The sequence below is a fragment of the Falco biarmicus genome, chromosome 2, assembly GCF_023638135.1.
Source record: "Falco biarmicus isolate bFalBia1 chromosome 2, bFalBia1.pri, whole genome shotgun sequence".
Lineage (NCBI taxonomy): Eukaryota > Metazoa > Chordata > Aves > Falconiformes > Falconidae > Falco > Falco biarmicus.
The window spans coordinates 4,438,507-4,457,789 of record NC_079289.1 but is presented as its reverse complement, the minus strand read 5'-3'; the positions used below and the strand labels follow the sequence as shown (position 1 = coordinate 4,457,789).

The 19,283-nt window shown below is 51.2% G+C and overlaps 1 protein-coding gene across 4 annotated transcripts in view; it reads left to right on the top strand.

Moving 5' to 3' along the window:
• Positions 1 to 8,250: 8,250 nt before the first annotated feature.
• Positions 8,251 to 19,283, top strand: part of GDPD4 (glycerophosphodiester phosphodiesterase domain containing 4) — a 37,715-nt gene continuing 26,682 nt past the window's right edge. The window contains exons 1-2 of one of the 4 annotated variants that reach the window (XM_056328330.1): positions 8,252 to 8,380; positions 18,271 to 18,337. The gene's annotated coding sequence lies outside the window, so the exon portion shown is untranslated. Of the gene's footprint in view, positions 8,381 to 18,270; positions 18,338 to 19,283 lie in introns of all 4 variants that reach the window. The other 3 variants (XM_056328331.1, XM_056328332.1, XM_056328329.1) reach the window with 3 other exon arrangements.

Below are 19,283 nucleotides of genomic sequence, written 5' to 3'. Positions count from 1 at the left end.
CCGGTTTGTTTAATGTGTGAGGTCAGTTCAGCCCTTTTAAAAATAAAATTGAAACCTTATGTAAAACCGGAATTAATTACTTGGTTCTCCTTCGCTTGCTGTGAAGTCACTTGCAGTGACCCTCACAGTGACAGTACAGATGAGTGGGGACGCTTAAAGGAGGGGTTGTGTTTCTCTGACCTATTTTAGATTTTAGATTAAGATTTTAGATTAATCAGATCTTATTTGATTGAGCAAAGCGACTACACTAAAAGCTGTTGCAGCAAGTGTGATTTTTATGACTTATTTTAACTTGTTTGGGCATAGTTAATGGCCTGATAAACATTAGTCTGGAAGTAGAATCTAGATCACAGCTTGAGGAGGAAGCGGCTGGTAAGGGACATCGTTGCCTCCTGGGTGCTCGGTTTCCCCCCAGGTAGAGCTTGGTGCCCGAGGCTCCTGGTACAGAGGAGGAAATCAGGGGAGGGTTTGGGATAGGTACCTACAACCACCTTCCCCAGCATCACTTTTTCTTGCATGGTCGGTAGGATGAGGCTGACAAGAGCAGGAGTTTATCATCCTACATACTGGTTCACACAAATGCTTCGTAGCAGGAGGGAGCAGGAACATCACTTGTTTTGGGAGGACACCTGTGCCACCACCCCCTCCCTTCTGCAGTTCATCTCCTGTTTGTAAAACGTCCGACCTGGGTGTTTTACTCTGAAGTCTGAGAAACCCAACCCAGTGCTGAGAGGACTTTCTGAGGTCATCCTCCGGGGAACGTGGGGGTGAGGAGTAGTGAGGAGCTTTGCCAAGCTCTCGCAAGTTCAGCTGGGTGCTCGGCCAGATTGTAGAGAGGATGCTGGAAGAAAAGGGAACACCTTGAACGGGGGACATAACCAACTTGAATAAGGCAATTGATGTTACTTCATAAAATCCCCTCTGCCCAGAACAGATGCTCTAGCTGAAGACTACTTTCCAACAGCTCTTTTTCAGGAAAGCCAGAGGAGAGACCCATCTCTCTTGGTTTTTTGCAAAGATGAGGAGCCCCATCACTCGGGCAAGAGGAACATCACAGCCCAGCTGGCTGGGATTGCGGTGATGTGGTAGCATCCCACATGGGGTGTCCTTGCCGCATTAGAGAAAGGAAATGTAACTGAGCCACCACCACCTGCTCCTCCTCCTCTGAAGCCTCACAAAGGAGGGTACCAGGAAAACTTACGCTCCTGGTAACATACCCCCAAGAGTGCATGTACAAATGCTGCTGGGTTGATGTTTGATGGCTATACCTCTTCCCCTGTGGAGGATGCACAGTCTGTTTCTGACTAGCTACCATTTTCCATGGTTTCTGGGGAGAACTTTCTCTCTTGGAGGCCTCTTCCCTTGAGATGAATTTGGTTGAACTGTCCAGCAGCTTCTGGGGGTGGGAGATGTTGGACAATGAATGATTTCAAGGCTTTAAGAAATGGTTGGCATTGATTTCAGTGAAGTGCAACCCATGTGAAGGCTCTTCAGAGCCCTAGGGAGCTTTCCTCAAAAGTAATTTATAACCAAATTTAAAAATAAATAATTATTGGAGAGTTTTTTGATGGCTGAATCAGTTTTGGACTCTGATAAATAATTCTGAAGATTTCAGCCTTTAACCAAACATCTCTATGAAACAGGTCTCAATGCATCTCCACTTGGGAAGCTCCTAACAAGGTTGGCCCAGGCCAGGTCACCCTTTCAAACCTTGGTGCCTGTCCATTGCAGGTGCCTTTCTGAGGTCCAAACTGGCAGCACGGGATGTTCAGCAGTGCTTTCCTCAGCTGCTCCTGTGTCTGCAAGCAGATTTGTGGTGGCACCTTTTAAATAGAGAAAAGGAAGCACCCACTCAGCTGCGTGTGGGAAGGCAGACCCATGGCACAGGAGATGAGCTTCTGCAGTGGTTCTGGTCAAGGTGTCCTGGTTTCTCTATTCCCAATGCCTCAGTTTCTTCCATCTGCGTGGGAGGGAAGCCCCAGTGTGATGATCTCAGAGGGGCATCCTGAGGCTACGGGTGCAGTTACTGCTTTTTCTGTGGCACCTCCCCCAGGTCTATAAAATTTTACTTTCTTCATCCCTAAATTTAGTGCCCTGTCCTCTTAGCTCCTGCTTCACAGAGAGAGGTGATACCTTGCATTAGACCAGCTGATCTACAGGGGGGGAGCTGGGGACAAAAGACAGGGAGAACCTCTGGGGAACACGCAGCTTCAGGTCTGAGGCAGGCACGGCAAGCTGGCAGCTAAATCCTGGTGGGAGCAGTTACTCGCTGTGTAACTGCAAGATATTGCTTTATTTGGGAGCAAAATGGGGGAATTAGCGGTAGGAGAAGCAAGACGCTGGTAGGTACGACAGAAAAGAGGTGTTGCGTGTCACGCGCTGCGGGACAAACGGCAACATCCCATGCAGATGGTGCTTTTACTGGGTCCCTCACTTTCAGAAGCACCCAGAAGACTTCCAAGTTTCGGTTCCCAAGCTCATCTTTTTGGAGGATCTGTAGCCTGAACACTGCGAGCAGGAAGCTCGCTGGGCTTTCCCGGGCGATGCTTCCCCATTCCTGGGGCTGTAATGCCCTCTCCCGGCAGCTGCGCTGGAGATTCGTTCCCTTTTGTTGCTCAGTTTCCAAGAGCAACAAAAACCCCCACCCTTTTTATGTTTCTTTTGGAGGATGCAGGTGAGGGCAGCCGGCACGCACCAGCAGGGATAAGGAGATGGTCACGACGCGGGATCTGGTGTCCTGCTGTGCCCGTTCCCCTGCCATCACCCATCTCCAGCCCTGCCCCCCTCTCATTTTTAAGTTACTATATGCACTTGGGTGTTGTGGCAAACGTGTCCCTCCAACGGTCACGCATGAGCCATCGAGGACAGGCCCTCTGCTCCCATTACGACACAGGTCCCTGATGCTGGGTCCTCTGTGCACACCGACAGGGTGGGTGTTGGCAGGCACCACCGTGCTTCTCCTGGGTCTGGTGGGGCCTTCTGGTGGGCCAGGTCTGCGCTGACGTACTGGTTAAGCCTGGGAAGAGGCATCTCACCGCTGTGCCATGACGGCTGGCAGGGTTGAGGGAAGCTGGGAGGAACTGCTGAGCTGGGGCTTGTCCCCTCAGAACACAGCCATGGGTGAAGTGAACCAGGACCTGTCCCTCACCCCACACCTTGTGCCCCAAACCCACTGACTGCATAAATCTGGGGCTAGCAGCTCCTCTGGCAGTCAAGGTCACAGCCCTCCTGGCCACGTAATGGTGTCCAGGACTCACATGTGCCCGGACCAAGCTCTGAGGGGCAGTGGGCAGGTAACAGCCCTCTGGTTTCTCACTGGTGAAGGGCTGGAATACTCGGAGGCTTCTCCTGGGGGGCTGGACTGGCACCGGAGGGCAGTGAGCTGGGGGGCAAACTGCTCCCCCAGCCCCACTCCTTTCCATTCCCCAAGCTCACGGCTGCCTGGATGGTGATCCCTGCAGTGGGAAGCATCCACCAATTTCTTCTATTCCCCACTTGTCCTAAATATGCCAGGCTGTAACCCCACCCCTCAACCAAGGTCTCTGTATTTTATAGACACTCCAGAACACTCCAGCTTTGGGAAACTCAGACCCAAACCAGGAACATTGTCAGCTGTCCCACCTCCTTTACCATCATGAAGAAGCTGGCAGGTAGGTCCCAGCCTGGGGAGGACCAAGGTGAGGCCAGTGGCAGTGCTGGGGCAGTGAGAGATGGAGGTGTCCCCACACCAGGCACCATCCAGCTCGGTTTTCCCCTTGCACCAGAGAGGGTGGGCTGGGTGCTCCCAGGCAGGTGCAAGAGCTTTAGCAATGCCACCACCTGCGTCAGGGTGCTGGGGAAGGGATGTCTCATCAATGGTGGCTCCCTCTGGCCAGTGTGGCTCTGCTTGCCTGGGCCACCCACTCATGCGAAGGGTGAAAAGCACCTGGTGAAGTCTCTGGGCTCATCCCGGTGATGATAAGTGTCACCCAAGAGGCTCCATGGTGACAAAGCTGCAGCATGAGCATCATGGCCCAGGCTGGGAGACGTGGGGCACAGCATGGGTTTAAGAGCCTGAGTGGTGGGAAACACCTTTCTGACCCCAAATGGAGCATCAGCTTGGAGTCCCCACAAAACTTATTGGGGGTCAGGAGCATCACACGCTGTGCAGTTCCCTGAAGGGTGACCCATGTGGCTTATAACCCTGGGGTAGCTGGGGACCTCCCCACTGTGACATCCCCACTGAGGAGCAGCAGGGTGTCCCTACCACCCTGGGGGGAGGGACCATCAGGGAAGGGGCTAAAGTGGTCCTCCAGATTCACCCACCAGAGAGGGTAAGGCAGGAGGAGGCAGCACAGAGCAGCTGCCCACGCCCTCACAAAACAAAACCGTGAACATGCTTCGCTCCTGACATCCCTCATGGTGCCCCCCATACCATTTGCCATATTATGGTGCTTGGGTGCAGAAACATTTGGCCAAGGGATGGTTTCTTGGACCTTCTTCTTCACCACTGGTCCTTGCATCTGCTTTTCCCCTCTAAGACTTCTGTGGCCCTTGGGGGTAACTGGAGTTGCATCCTCCCGGGTACACTGCAACTCCCTGATTTCTGCCAAGAACAAACCAATTCTGTTTCATGAAGGACAGCCATAAAACATGGGAGAAGAGGAGCAAGGACCACCCCTCCCCCTCTTTATACAGCGCTGTATCGGCCGGTCCATGGTGCTAGCAGCAGCCAGCCCTGCCGTGGGAGCGCAGGCGGTGGAGCTGCTGCAGAAACAGCTGTGAGAGGCAGAGAGTTTATGGCTGCCGGCTGCTTTGCAGGGTGATGTGAAAGGTCCCGTGGCTGCCCTCCATCCACACAACGCGGCTTGCATGTGGCCTGGGGGGCACAAATCCATCTGATCCTCCCTTGCTGCCCGCCTGAGGGATGCAGCTCACTCAGAAACGATGCTCAGAGCCCCACTCTGAGCACCAGGACTCAGGAGAGGAAATTGCCTGGCAATTTTGCCTGCCTGAGTTGATTATTTTGAGTTTAAATTCTGACGCTTGGGTTAAGTTTTGCACCTGGTAGGCTGCACACTCCAGAAGAAACTGGAGTCTTTGGCACAACACGATGGGCTTTATTCAACGACCGCTATTTACAGCCGCTGCTGTCACTTGGGAAGGGACAGCAGCATTCCTTGGGAGCACGCAGGCTTAAAAATAAGTCTGATCAATCCAAGCAGCCTCAGAAACAATGATGAAGGAGATATCCCAGGGTGCAAGAGCAGGGTCAGGCCCTGGCTTCCCTGGAGGCTTGCCAGCATCCTGCAAAAGCTGCTGCTCCCCGTTTGCACGGTGCCTCTGCTTTACCCTGAGTTTTGTCACACCAGCGCTTCGTGGCAGAGGGGGCTGATGCATTCCCTGGTTGTTGACATTTCAGAGCTGTGTGTCAGAGGGTTCAGGCTGGGAGATGGGGAAAGAGACCCCTGCTGCAGCGTCATCCCCCGGGGCTCAGAGAGAAGCTGGCTGTCAGCATCTTTATACTTTGACATGCTGCACATTGCAGCTCTGGAGGCATCTCAGCTCTCTTACGAAGGGGCTTGGAGCTGCCCAAGGCCCCTTTCTCCCCCCAGCCCACCTTCTGTGCCTCCACTGAGTGACACTTCTGCTTTCCTGTGGGATACTCGCCCATGGCTGTGGGGTCTCTGTCAGCACGCTGCCATCCCCTGGGAGAAGTCTGGATCACTTCAGGTCACCTCCTCCTTCTCCAACCCCGCAACTCCCTTATCATTCCTGGAAACGCCAACGCCATAAATGGTGCCGTTTCTGTAATTAATCTTGTGGGGACATCGTTACCTGCATGAGTCACCTGCTCTCAAGGCTCTGCAGCAGCTCGTTGTGCAACCGTGCGGCAGGTGGGACGGTGTGCGAGCGCAGCCTGGGCAGGGGGACACGCACCGGCCCCTCCCTGCTGCCAAGGCAGGGCTTTGCAAGGAGGCAAATGTCCCAGCCTGGGGAGTACTCAGTGTGGGAGGATGTGACCATATGTATTCCCCCCCAAAATACTCCATGTTGTGTCCGGCATCTGGGCAGGGGGACCATCCCCGCTCCCTGTTTGTGCCATTTCCCCCCTGGTTTTCTTCTCCTGACACAAACAGAGGCGAAACTCAGCAGGGTTCAAGGCTGACCTGCCCCACTGATATCCTCGGGGGAGGGGTTGTAGGGCACCGGTTCCCTGTAGGCGTTTTCTTGATGGGCTCACAACCCCCCGGCTGGGCTCGCCAGTGGCAGGGCTCCAGCAGATCCTCCCCTGCCCGCTGCCAGCCGCGCTGGGGCACCGGCGAGGGTCTGGCCGTTGAGATAAGCGGGTGAACTCTGAGCTGAAGATACTGAACCCAGAGCAACCTCTGCTCGGCTGGTGAGTCCTCTGCCAGGTGTTTGCAGAGCAAACTGCAGCGCTGAAGGCTTTGTGTCTCTGTACCCAGAAGGTGGCAAAACCACGGCATTATTTTCGGGCAGAGAACAGGGATATTTGGGATTTTCTTTGCTTGTTAAGAGGTGGGGCTATGGTTGTGGTTTAAATGACCTTTTTTTTTAATTTTTCAGGGCTCTTCCCTCCACTGCAGGGAGCTTTTTAGTGCTGAGGATGTTCCTCAACCCTGTGCCCTTATCCCCCACGTACTCCTTGGAGTTCATCCATGCCGTGAGGATACAGCAGCTGGAAGCAAGGCAGCTCGGACCAGGATGACAGGGAAGCCCTTCGGAAGGTATTTCGGGGAGTGCGGACCTTGCTGCTGGCTTCAAAGACATAGCAAAGCTCTCAGGCTCTCTGGGCTCTCCCCTGCTCCTCAGACCTGCCAGGCCACCCCCATGCCATGCCGCCCCTGGGCACGGGCCTTCAGGACCTTAGTGTGGCTCCGTGATGAAGCTGGGCTCAGCACAACCGCAAATATATAAGGAGAAAAATCCAGTGGATTAACCCGGGAGATTATACCTGCAAGGTACCTGGAAAAGCTGCTATTGCATCTTCCTACATCTCATCAGTGCCATCAGCATTCTTAATCTCACCCTGTCCTGCCCTATTTATCAGGTTCCCAGGAACCAGACCATAAAACAGATAATATTTCTAGATGCTCACACACAATCCCAAGCCTCTTCAGGCCAGCCAGCTAAGCTGAGATGGGAGACAGTCAGTAATGAAACTGGCTGTTTCTACCTTCATACCTTGCGGGTCCCACAGTTATATAATACTCCAATTCCAAAGGGAGATGATGCTATTTTAGGACCTAGTGCTAAGTAAGGATTAGCAATACTGCTTTCAAAGTGGAACTTTTATATGCCTGTTGCTCATCATTAGTTTTCAGAGTGAACCAGGCTGTCGTCTCTATAGCTCACCTGCTGATTCAAAGTTTCTCTTTCTAATGTCAGCTGCCCCAAAAAGCTGCGGGGCCATCGTGTCTGCCCTCATCTTCCCCTCTCTGTCTGCCAGGGCGGTTTGCTGATTTTGCTTTTGAGGGACCCTCTGATCCATCTTTTCATCCAACGAGAAAAATCCCAGTGGGAGAGACCACAGGGCCAAAACGCCCGCAGCAGTGGCGTTTCAGAGAGTGCTCGGGGGCTGTAGGGGGGTTGCTCTTGTCTCTCACGCAGCAAAGAGGTTTTTAGGAGCAGGAGGAGTGGTGTGAGGCTGTCAGCTCCCTAACCCGAGAAACTTTACGGTGGGATTTTTGCCTCTCTGAGAGTCCAGGGTGCACTGGAGATTACAAAATACAACCACACAAACTGCTTTTGTTGTACTGACCTGCCCCCTCTCCCCCGCCAAAAGAAGTTATGTCTCTAATAGGATTTAGATTTTAAAGCACAAAACTGTGTGAAAAATAAGTAAAATAAGCAGGGTTTGCATCTAGGGTTGCTCAGAAATCTGGTGCAGCGGATTCACGCCTGGGGCTTACAGCTGTGAGAAGCATTTTCACAGAGGGCGTTCCGGAGTTTTAATTCTGAGGGTTGGTGATGACATGTTTCGCCCAAATCTCCTTTGGGATATTTCCTCAGACCCCTTCCTTTGCACACCTAATTCTGCTAAGGCAGGATTTGCATGCCAGCCTCTCCTGCTCTAGGTGTGAGATGGATGGATCAAGTCCAGGTTTGCCCGCAAGTCCCTGGCACATCCTGGAGCCACGCAGTGAGCAGCTGCCCGCATCCCATCATCAGATTTTAGTTTTTCCAGCCTTGGGGACTGAATTTATTAAGCCTCCCGTGGCCCCTCCTACCGTGGGAGGGACGGCTTCAGCAGCCTCTCTAATACTGGGTGTCACACAGCGGTGCCACCATTCGGGTCCCGGAGTGTCACAAGCAAAGGACACAGCAACCCAAGTGCGGCAGAAAGGAAAAATAACCCCTCCATGAGCATCCCGGCGAGGTAATTATCTCCTCTCTCTGAACCCTTAAAGATGCTCCTGCCCTGTGAAATGCGCCTCTTCTTGCTCTTTCCTGCCTGCCCTAAAAGTTAGCACTGTGGTGGGGGGTTTCTTTGACTTTTCCCTTTCTACTTTGGACTTTTGAGTGTGTTGGTTGGGGATGCGACAGCGGGAGTTTGACCCGGCTCCTGCCTGGATTGCAGTGGGAAACAAAGCCTGAAGTGCTGGAGAATAGGGAGAACCGGTAACAAAAGGGGAGCGAAGGGGGTGATTTGTGAGTGGTGGGTGGTCCTGGTGGTTTGCTGGGGAGGAGAAGGCGCTTGGCAGTCTGGCTTCACTCTCGGGGTCCGCACCAGATGAGTTGACTTTGACCTGTTGAGGGGAGAAACGGGAGCTGGGATGAGATGTGAGTGGTGGGTGGCTGGTGGGGCTGCTGTAGCTGGGGCAGTGGCGGGAGGGAAACAGTGGCCAAGCATTTGCAGTTCTTGGGATAAAGGGCTGTTTCCATAGTAAAAGGGAGAAAGGAGCCTCTCTCTTTCTTCCCCTGAGCTTGCCTAGCATGTGAACGGGGAGGCTGACTCAGGAACAAATAACCCGTGAAAGGCTAACATCTGGGAACAGCTGTAAATAATCAGGACCAGGTTGGAAAGGCTGGAACAAACCCTCTGGTCCATCAATTGCCCCGCCGCGGCACGTCACCCTGGGAGTTTTGATGGATAACTGTTTGGAGCACAGCTCAGTTTGCAGCCGAAAGCAGGATCTGGCCCTGCCGTTATCTGAATTGTTCCACGTGATTTGAAGGCATATCCATAATTAGCAGTGAAAAGGGGGAATTTTCACTTCTAAGAAAGTGTGAATTTTAATTCAGGGTTGGGTGCTCAGCTGATATGAACCTGGGGACTGGCACCAGGCCAGTTTTGGGGTTGGGTAGTGCAAACTTTCATTAGCTGGAGGTCCAGCCTGTGGTGTACATCACCTCCTTTTCACTTTTATGCTTGCTTTGGGAATCCTGACCTCACAGTATAACATCTCTCAGGACTTATTCTCCAGCATGTAATACCAGGTGGAAAGGCAAGAGAGAACAAAAATAATTTCCTACAGCTGCTCAAAGCTTTTAAATTACATTTAACAACAACAACAAAAAAACCCCCCAAACTAACAACAGCAGCAATAAGCATAATGCACCATGGGACAAGCTGGATTTTAATTAAAGAAATGTTCTGGATGTGGGAGCCAAATCCTTTGTGTCACTTCCTTTCCAATTTTGCTATTGAAACGTTTAAAAGTTGTGCAAGATTTCCAGGGCAATTTTTTGGAAATCTTTGCAGAGAAACACAAAGCTGGGTTTCACAGCCAGTCCTGTGACTTTTTTATGCCATGATGCTGGACCGAGGAGGTGACTCATCTTTGGAGCTTTATGTGTCTTTTCTGGTGATGAAAATGCCATTCTTGAAATCTGGTGGCGGTAGGTTGTTGTGAGACTACCTGCAGCTTACAAAGTGCCTCTGTGCAAGTTGTTACCATACACTTGTACTTAGTGTGATGAAGTATCAGCCAAAATACAAGAAAAAGCATTTCCCCCCCACTTCCCGAGTTTGTGGCCCTTTGAGAACGCGCTCTTCATTTCCTTGCTGTGTGAGACCCCAGAAGCCCTCCTTCAGCAAACATTTCTCAGTGCGTGCAAATGGCTTCTGAAATTACCGCCCACCAGCTGAGACACGTGTGCTCCTTCCTCCTTGCAGTGTGGAACAGATCCTGCCCCGTGGCAAAGTCCCAGCTCGGTGGCTTTGCATGGGGGACAGGCTGGAGGGAGCTCTGCAGCAATAGCCTGGCTTGAGACCGAACCTAACTCCACGTCTCCTGGGATATTTTGAACGAGGAGATCTGTACCTTGTCTTGGAGTGACCACCTGTGGTTTGGCTTGTAGAACTGCCCCAGAGACCTCTGTGGTGTACCATAAATGAGGGTCTTGAGCTACTTTTTAGAAGAGCAGATAGGATAAGCAGTTGGGAAGATCCTTTGGGCTCCAGATTATACTGGGGGGAAAGAAAGGGAGCCAGCATGGGTAGAGCAGCTTGGAGACATGACCTGTGATGTACCCTGGACCATGCTTTCATGGCAGGATGAGCCCTGAGGGCAGTATGAGCTTTGCTCCACATCTGCTCCAGCTACGGACACCTTGCGCAAAAGCTGAGCAGCCTGCCTGCAGATGCTCATCTCTTCAGCATCTTGTCCTCACCCTGTTCTTCATGTGCTGGACACTGCTCTCCCAGCAGCATTCAAGGAGGACCCATGGCTTTTTGGTGGCTGAGGGGCTGGCATTTTATAAGATCCCAGTAAACAGAGGGTGACCTTGGGCCATGTTCCCTGTGGCTCTCCCCACCAGCAGGACATTGGCATCTGCTGCATTTCTTGTCCTCTCCAGGAAAAAGGAAGGAAGAAGAAACAGTGATACTTTAGAGGGTTGGACAGATTGAATGTGCTCATGTCCTGGTCTCATACCGGTCCTACTGTTTTGTTATTGTTTGCCTTGCAAGTCTTTGTGGTGGCCTCAGGGAAGATGCTGCGTTAAGCATGATGAGGACCTGCTCTCAGGGTCAGCATGGACTCTCCATGGTCCTGCCCCAGGTCCTTTCTGGTGGTTGGGCAGTTGTAGTCCATGTAAATGTACATGATGCTGTAGCAAGAAAGGGATGAGGAACCCTGTCCTGGGACTCATCCTCTGTAGATCTGGTGCCAAGGGAAGGCTCTTGGGGCCACCACAGCATGCCAACACTTTTCTTTAGTCAACACTCACATGGAAAGCTGGCAAGGGCAAGAAGTTAACCATGATGGTGGTGCTCTATGTGACAGCAGCAGGCAGGGAGGTAAGGCAGGGTTGAGTGGGGGAATCTGTACGTGTGAATGAAGTTCTGGCAGCTGCCTATGGGGACAGTTCTGATGTCAATGCCACTGTTGGGTGCAAGAAGAAAGGAGATCATATCTGCAAGCAGGGCAGAGCATGGGAGCAGCTCGAAGCATCACTGTACGCCTGCACACTCAGGCTGGACTCTCATTGCTTATGTAGAAATGGTTTGGAGTCAGTCCCTTCCTTGCTCTCCCACTCCATTTCTTCTGCTCTCCAACACAACTGTGGGCAATTCCTTGTTTCTCCAGCCTCCATCTGTTCTAAATAGGCTGGCAGCCCCTGGGAGGTTTTCAATCCCTAAGACTTTTGTACAGCACTGAGCCTCTGTGACAGTTATGGGTCTGGTCCTCTCTGCTCCCACCACCCTGCCTACCACCACCAATTCAGTCTGGTCCTTTCGGCAGCTGCTCTTAATCACTGAACTTATTTGGGAAGGTCTCCAGAAATGGAGAAATAAAAGACACTTTAGAAAAGGCAGGAGAGGGGAAACTGGCAAGAGCAATTCCTTTTTAAAAGACTGCTTATTTCTTCAGATGTACTTGCTACTGATTAACCTTTGCTCCATGATTGCTTTAATTGATTCATGCCTTAAAGCAGACAGAAAGGTTCTGTGGGGTCATGGTGGCTTTCTCCTAAGTGATCTCTCTCTCTCCCTGCAAAGCCTTTAATAAATTTTTGTTGAGTAAAAGCCAGTTCTTGCAAGAAACACAGGTGAATGACACCAAACCTTTTACCTTCTCCATCCCCCAGATTATCCAGCCCCAATCTTAGTGCTTTACCACTGTGACCTCTTCATTCCCTCCCTGCTGCCAGCTGGCAACCTGCTACCAAGCTGAGCCTCTCCCATATTCCTCTGCAATTCATGGTGAATGCTGTTTTGGTGGGTGATTTTTTTGGCCCTTCTGTGAAAATGAGGCACTACAGGGTTGGGAACTACAGCTCTCCATAAGCCTGTTGTTGTCTTCCATGTGGTCCTACCCATGGGACCTTCTGTGGTCCCCATGACTTCTGCATGGAGAACTTCTGTGGCTGCTTTTTGTACAGCAGCAGGAATAAACCCACAGCCAAGGGGGAGACAACCGCTTGGTAGTGGTGGCCTTGGCCTCTCCATGCTGCTGGCTGGATGACGATAAGTGGCCCTGACTACCTGTGTCCCTGTGGCGAGGGGGGTGAGATGCAAGTGGCAGAAACCCGTGTTTGGAAACAGGTGTACGGTGGGCTAGAAGGAAGCAAACCATGATCTATAGATGAGAAGGGCTTTAACAAAGATCCAGAAAATATTGTCATCTGGAAGTGCCACCATGGCTGGTGTCAGGAGAGCCTATATGGGACATCAGAGGCTCACTGCTGGCTCCTGGCACTGAGCTGGTGCATGTTTGCTGCTGCCAGCTGTAACCACAGAGCCCTCATGCCTCAACTCAGGCACAGATGTCCAGGGCTGGCTCCCAGCACCAGAGGAGCTAAACTGAGCTGGGCAAAACTGAGCAGGGCAAGGTCCATCATGTGCTTGGTGGTGCCTGGCTCTCCCTGATGCTGGGAAACACTTTCTTCATACCATTAGCTGATGTCTGCCTGGTCTGAGCTTTTCTATGGGGGGGTCTTCCAAGTATCCATGGGCTTGGGTGCCCATACCAAGGCAGCTGGCGAAGCCCAAGGTACAGAGGTGTCTCGACGGTGAGATGGAAGGGTCACAGGGTTGAACTGGGCTCTCTGGGTTTGAGTGATGTAATCCCCTTTGTCTTGGGCTGGCTTGTGCCCTGGTACTTTGGACATGTGTGGAACAGTTCATCTGGCTTATTTAGACACCTGCCCTTGGATGAAGGGTCCATTTCTCTTCTCTGGCTGTACCAGGAGCTCAGGGTGACCACTCAAACATGGAGGAGATGAGTCCAACCCACCTCAAGCTCTGCAACTAAATAAATTGCTCCCTTCTTCCAAACTGCTGGGATGTGAGTGCTGCCAGGCACTGGTCCAACAGAGATGACTGTACTGGGTGTCCTGAGCTCTGAGGAGGTCCCACAAGGGTCCTCCCATGGCTTGTCTATACTGATCTTTCTGCCTTGTTAAGCAGATTCCATGGCTTGCACCAGCAGATGGACAGAAATGAAATGAGCTGTACAGTCATCATCTGCTGCTCCTGCCGCGCCGTTGGCACAACTGAAGTTGGGAAACTGAGGCTGTGGGTGATGGCCCCGCTGCATCCTCAGGCTGCTGTTAGGTCAGGGGGTCTGAGCATGGATCTTGTGTGTCTACTATCCTTTTGCTCTGAAGTGGGTTCAAAAGCTCTCTGAGATGGCTTATGCAGAAATGTGGCAGTGTTTAATTAGCTAGAAAGGATTTTCCTCTGGGAACAGCAGAACCACATTCTTAAAAGACAAAATTGGGCCAGCCCTGATGCATTTGGATACTGCAGATAACTAAACAGAGAAACCTTCGGCTGGTGGCATGGAAAATGTCCTTTCCTCTCTTTTCCTCCCCTCCTTGCAGGGGTATTTTGCTCCAAAGCTTAACTTTTAACACTGGCAGCTTGGGGGAGGGCCAGTGCTGGGGGCTTCGGCATGATGGCCATCCAGGGCCCCTGTCCTTTGTCCCGGCTGAATAGCACTCTGCGGAGCTGCTGGGCGCCGGTATGCGATCTGCAAACCTCTTTTCTTTCCCTCTCTTGGCTGACGGACAAAGTCTTCCCTTGGAGATGATGCTTGCGGTGGTGAGCTGCCCTTGGTGGGGCTGTGGGGCCAGAGAGGGTCCCCCACACTGCATCCCAATCTCCTTGTCTCCCCTTAACAGCAGGGCACAAAGAGCCACTTAGGCATTCACAGGAGAAGAGAGGGACCCAAGCCAGGGCATGCTGAATTGCACAAAGTAGGATTTATCTTCAAAGAAATATTTCCCCCCTTTCCGAGATCCCTTTTTTTTTTTTTTTTTTTTTTATTTTGCAAGGGATTTATTCCTCCTCCTCCTCCCCCCCAGGCAGGCTTTGAGCGGTGGAAGCACTTTTTGCCTCCCCATGGTGGCTTTTCAATGGAGGGAGAGCAACTTCTTAGAAAACCGCGGGCCACCCAGGGGCAAAGCCCAGAGCTGTGCCCCACGCGCTGCACGGGGCTGGGCTGAGCACGCCTGCGCACATCGCCGCTGCTGATGTTGCATTGCCACGAGCCTGGTGAGGACAAAACTCTTCCCTTCTCCTTTTGTCCCTACTGATGTGTGGGGAGCAGTGTTTCATCCCCAACTGGTCATGTTGAGCCTTTATTTTCAGGCTTGACCTGGAGGTATGAGCTCGCTGGTGTCCCTGATACCCTTTTTGGGTCAGTAAAATGACACCTCGACATGGACACCTTGCTGCTGCTGGCTGGAACCAACACCTGGCTGGGCGGTGGAAGGTCTCCGTTTGGCCACAGCTGGAAGGTCGCTGCTCCTGATCCCTTTTGGGGCTAATTTCTGCCTCTGTCCACCTGTACTGCCCAGGGAAAGAATGCCAGCTTCCCCAAAGGGCTGGCTATCCTTACGGTGGGGGAACCCAAGACTAAGCTAAGGGGAGCCATAACTGAAGCTTATGGGTTATATATCAGCTATACGAAGGGGCTCAGGGTCAAAAACAGAGGGAAGGCTCTGCTAATGGGTCTGGCACCAACAGGGCCAAACCTACCTGTGTGCTGTGCCTGTTTCTGTGATGCTGGGAAAGCGCCTGTGTGCCCAAGAACACTTGGATCAGAGCTTTCTCACACCTAGAGCCATGTGAATACACCCAAGGCAAGCAATTCTTGAAAAACACATAACCTGAACCATTTCATATAGGTGAATATCTACTTTTCGAGAGGGAAAATCTCCTGTAGCACTGTGAGACCCTTTAAAAAACATGATGAATTCCCCTTGCCGGTTTTTTTTAATGAGATTTCTGACGTGCCAGAGTTTTTCAGGACCTTCCATGGCCAAACTGGACCCTATCCATGTTTTTGTGCAGAGGGAAATATGGAAAACAGACATGAAAGTACAGAAATCTGCTGTGTTTGGGTCAGCATTTGATGTCAGAGTGTGGGATTGCTTTGCTATCCTCAGCCAGAGTCTCCTCTCCTCCATTACCATCAATAAAGCTGGCGGCAGTCATTTCTGTGGAGGACTAGAAGAGCACCTTGGGCTGGACATGGGTCACCCCTTCCTCTCCTTGGGACTGGAGCATCCCTTCCCTCACAGCACCAAGGGCTGGCAGGCCTCCTGCCCACTCATCTCCTGGACCCTCCATGATGCAGCAGCTGCAGCTTTAGTCCTCGAGACCACAGAGACACCAGGCTGGCAGGGCCTGACGGCCACCAAGCCTGCTGGGCTGGTGGCTGTAGGTGGCCACTTTTTCTCGAGTGGTGCAGTGGAAGTTTCTAGAAGGATGGGTGGGACTGTTGGGACTTTCCAGAAGGAAGAGGGGGAGGTGCCACATTCCACAAGGACGGTTAGGGTGGGCAAGACCTTCCAGAAGAAAAGCTGAGTGGGCTGGGGGGAACCTCTTTAGAAAGTAGGTAGTGTGAACCTCTCTACAAAGAAGCAATCAGTCAAAAATAATTTAAACCCAGACCACACTGAACAGATGTTCTGGGAATAGTGTCCCATTCCCTGTCAATGGAAAGCTTCCCTCACTGAAACCAACCGCATCCTGGAGGTGTACTACGGTGAATGAAATGGAGAAATATTGTTTCTGCAGTTGCAGGAACAGTTGTACCTTGTTAACCCCTTCTACTGCCACATTTGCTTGTTGTTCCCTCTATCCCTTGTCGTTAAGCTCTGTCGTTTCTTTGTCCTAACAGCCGTGTTCTTCCACCTTAAACCCAACAGCTAATCGGTTCATGAGATGTGCTTTGCACGTGTTTGTCCCAGTCTGCACACTCCCTGTTCCCACACAGAAGTAAGGTATAATTAAGGCTTATAAAGAAACTGTTGGAAGTCTTAGCGATAAATTATAATTATCATCTGCCAGGGAAAGAAAAAGATACAGAGTGTATTCCCTATCATAGGGAGATTATGACTAGCTTTATTTTATTTGATCCTTTTTCCTTTCCTGTGTTAAACCTCATTAATTCCCTGAAAAGAAACTGAAGGCAGGCGATGATGAAATAAAAGGCAACCTAGGCTGTGATCCAGATTTAAGGGATGCTCTTTGCTGAGCTTTTCTGGCTAGTTCTGAGATCTGTGTGCTGCTTGTGGTGATGGTGATCAACCATCAGCTTGCCAGGAGGTTGATTTCACTCCTTTGCATCTGTTGGTGCAATGCTGTGGAAGACTCCCATGTGGAAGGGCAGGAAACGATGCCCAAGAGAGTGGTGGGATGGCACCAGTAATCTCCATGCAAGGGAGCTGAAGGGGCTGGTGAGGTTCAGATCAGGCTCAGAACACCTCTTCCCCCTAGCATGGGGTTCCCTTTCTCTCCAAATCCCTTGGAAATGGTGGTATAGGCAAGGTGGGCATCACTCCTGTCTGCTCCCTTCCTAAGTCATCAAGGTGCTCAGGGCAAGCTGGCCATGCTCAGGTGCTGAGAAATGACCATCTTCATGTCCCTCACATAGGTCCTGGTACCTATGTAATTTTTTTTTTTCCAACTCTCTTCTTGCAGTGGACTGGGAAGTGTGTTTGTAACATCTGGAAAGATGCCTGCACCCCCCTGCCCACATGTTGCAGATACTGTATGGGAGAAAAACGGGTAGATGTATGGGAAAGGAAAGAAATATTTAAAAGGAGCCAGGAAAAAGCTATAGGACAATGAAAAATTGGGCTGCTGTACCTGTTTACCCCTTGAAAGATGAATGCCGCAGCCCTATAGCACCAAAAAAGGGCTTTTTCTCTTCGCTTGTGCACTGGCCTCTCAAGCAAGCTCCTCTTGCAGTACCTTCTGCATTCAGGCTGTGTGGCTGAATACGTTTCCTGCTTTTCCACTCCTGCTCCATCCCCCTGCGCTATATCTCATGATTTTCCTCACTCTCTGTCTAGCAGTGGGAAATGAGCAGCCCTGTCCAACCGCCTGCCACTATGGGGACTTTTATCTGCGAGCAAACAAAGTCTCTGTTTGCATGGGAAAGACCTGAGGTGTCTCGGGTTTATGGAGCTGAAAAACATATGTTACTGCTTTCACGGCTCGCTTGCTAAGGAGTCCTAAACTTTGCTCTCCTGCTGATGCATGTTTTCCCGCTTGCTCTTTGCTCCTGCGGCTTTTGCAATGAATAGATTCAAGTTTGCTGTTTCCCTCCATGATCCATTCACCTTTGCCTGGTGGAGATGGGCAGGGATTGCAGACAACCTCTAAATTTTAGGAGCGCTGTGCTTCAAATCTGAAGGCAAGTACTATAAGGCCTCTTGCTACGTCCTGGCAATGACTGAACTGCTCCAAACCCTGATGCAGACCTCCTGCCTCCAGGCCTCTGCATCTACCGTATGCTGTGATGCTGTTGCTTGGTCCAGATGCTGGGATATTATCTTTGCTAGGATCAGGTGCTTTCAAATTTAAATCTTTCAACGTTTGGTGTGGTCTGAGGCATTTCAGATTCAGTCAGACCTTGGGAGAGGTGTTATGGCTTCTGAATGCTCTGGCTGGTAATTTGTGAGCAAGGATGAAACCATGGGATGGAGGGTCATGGACAACCTGAGAGGTGAGTGAGCTGTAAGGAGGGAGCTTGCATTAAATTAAACACAATTATCTAAACACAGGGAGGGGCACCTGGGGGCAGGCACCTGGGAGAAGATGTGGAGGTAAAAGGGAAGGAGTGATGCCTGTGTGGAAGGACACAGGCAAAGAGAAGAAAGGAGTGCCTGGAGATCTGTGTACATTTTGAGCTGAGAAGGACCTTTTTGGCTGCCCTTCTATTTGCCTTTGTCTTCCTTATCCTCACGTGGCACTTGTCACTTCTAAGAGGAGTTTCTTCTGGACTTCTGGAGTCACCACTGAAGTGTTTGCTGATACTAGCAACAGCGCAGTGTAAATGCAGCACAGATACTTTCATCTTGCAGAGCTGCAGACGGAGATGAGCTCTTCTTAGGAGCCACTGCCTTCAGACTGAAGTGGCCCAAATCTTTGGTGAGTTGTCCCTGGTCTTCCTGATCCCTGTCAACTCTTGCCTTTGCATCAACACACAAGCATTGCCTTTTGTCTAGTGCCTCAAGCATCTGTGCTTCGTTCCTCAGCAGAGACCCAGCAGTCCCCTACAGCTGTGGGGCAGAGTGGCTCAAAGTCTCCCATCTGCTAGGTGAGCCCTGTATGCCCAGAGGGAGCAGGAGCAGCCTTGGGTCAAGTCATGATCTGGGACTTGGCAGGGTGGCTTCTGCTTTGGATGAGAGCTTGCTGATCCCAGCAGATGTGGTATAACGTGTTTGTTGGGTTTCCTGTTTTCTAGTCTCTGTCGACCTCTGGTCGTATTTTTGGAAGGGTCTGGCGGGTGACTGCAAGATCTTTTGTGCATAGCCATTTTATATTTTAGGTAGAGGAGGACTTCAGCTACAGTAGCTTTCATTCCCTAGTCACCTTATGTCAGAGAAAAAGCAGATGCTGGTAAAGGATGGAAGAGAATGAAGAGTTCCTTCTTATACAGCTCCATCTTTATAGATTTAAAACAAACAAACAAAAGTCATTTTTCTAGGCACGTAATTTATGAACTCAGATGCCTAAACTTAAGCTTCATAAGTGCCATTTCCCAAGGTTTGGCAAGGACTGGGTGCCACCATGACCTTAGGACGTTGTTTGGGGTCAGCTCTTGGACAAGGTGTCCCCTTTGAGCGCTGAGGGCTCTGAGGTCTGAGCCCGTGATGAATGCCTAGCCCTGGACTGGCATCCCAAAGAAAAGGAAAGGGGTGGCACCAAGTTCATAGTGGCTTCCTTCTGCTGTTTGTGCTGTTCCTACTGTATTGTCCCCTGTATGTTCAAACACTGCATTGCATCAAGAGCTCCAGCCGTACCTTCTCCTGCTGGTGGCAACAGCCGTCAAAGCCCTAAGCTTATGAAATCCTCTCAAAGTAACAAGACTGTA